This window comes from Echinops telfairi, unplaced genomic scaffold (assembly GCF_000313985.2).
Source record: "Echinops telfairi isolate 266 unplaced genomic scaffold, ASM31398v2 ScPeMD7_7453;HRSCAF=8491, whole genome shotgun sequence".
NCBI classification, from domain to species: domain Eukaryota; kingdom Metazoa; phylum Chordata; class Mammalia; order Afrosoricida; family Tenrecidae; genus Echinops; species Echinops telfairi.
The window spans coordinates 291,645-292,917 of record NW_022111353.1 but is presented as its reverse complement, the minus strand read 5'-3'; the positions used below and the strand labels follow the sequence as shown (position 1 = coordinate 292,917).

Below are 1,273 nucleotides of genomic sequence, written 5' to 3'. Positions count from 1 at the left end.
GTATGTGGGTTTGTAGGCCTGTCAATAGAATAGGTCTAATTCATCAAGCAAGTAAACTGGAAAGGGGAAAAATAATCCTCCTTATAACAATAATGCACTTTTTTACCCTCTAGCCAATTAATGTGACATTTATACTGCCATTGTACCTGCTTAGCTGTTAATAATAAAAACTCACTGCCATTGAGTCAGGGCTGCTTCATATCAGCCCTCTGTGGGTTTCTGAGACTCTAACTGCCTATGAAAGTAGAAAGCCCAGTCTTTCTCCCAAGTTCTTAATTATAGGAGGCATTTATGTTTTTATTTTCCTTCACTTTCACCGTTTTCTGATTTGAGGTGTTTTGTATTGCTTGAAAATATATATCCAATTGAATATAGATAAGCAATAGTTTTTGACTGAGTCAATGAGTATGTATACATTTATTGTTTTATTGGATTTATATGCGGGTTTAATAGTTTTATTGATAATTTACATACTATACCATTCAGTAGTTTACACATATTAAAAAGTTGTGCAGTAATCACTACAATCAATTTTAGAACATTTTCTTCATTCTTGTACTCATCATGATTAGCTCCAATTTCCCCCGACCTCCCCTGCCATAGCCCAAAGAAACTATTAATCAGGTGGTGTCTCTATAGATTTACCTATACTATCTTTCATATGAAGAAAAACATGCCAAAATAAAACCTGAGAATCTCAATCAAAAAAGAAGCAGACAATAATAAAAACCAGGACAAATTTAAAATCAGTCAAAAGGGAGAACAAATGATAAGGTGTTTAATTAGCTACATTTGCATTAATCACTTTCCAGTGCACCCTGTGTGGTAGCATGACTATTCGCTTCATGCTATCAATGATCAATGATCAGAGGTGATGCCACAGAGGTTTATTCATGTAGGGACTTTGCAAATGGATTTTAGGCTTTCACTATCATCCACAGCTTTCTGAAAACCAGGTGCTCAGAATCTAAGCTCTGATACCATTCCTTTCTCTGGTCTTGGATTTTATTGTTAATGATCTTTGGATCACACCAGCTGCTGTGTTTCTTCCATGTGGACTTAGCTGACACTGCCCTTAGATGAAGTGCACTTAGATTAAGCTGCTTGTGTTAAAATAAGCCTTTAAGATCCCAGACACATCGAGGCTAGCGTCACCCTTGGGTACTGGTCATTGCCTTGGGGTGGTAGAGTCCTCGAAGAGTAAGTGCTGACCTTAGTCACTGGCTGTGCGTCTTGTGGCACAGTCAGTCAACAGGTTAGCGACATGCGGGGG

At 37.9% G+C, this 1,273-nt stretch overlaps 1 non-coding gene across 1 annotated transcript; it reads left to right on the top strand.

The window, feature by feature from the left end:
• The first annotated feature begins 1,138 nt into the window (after positions 1–1,138).
• On the top strand, positions 1,139–1,268 carry LOC115872728. Its single transcript, XR_004048011.1, has one exon. It is a non-coding gene; the product is annotated as a small nucleolar RNA SNORA3/SNORA45 family (small nucleolar RNA).
• The last annotated feature ends 5 nt before the right edge of the window (positions 1,269–1,273 follow it).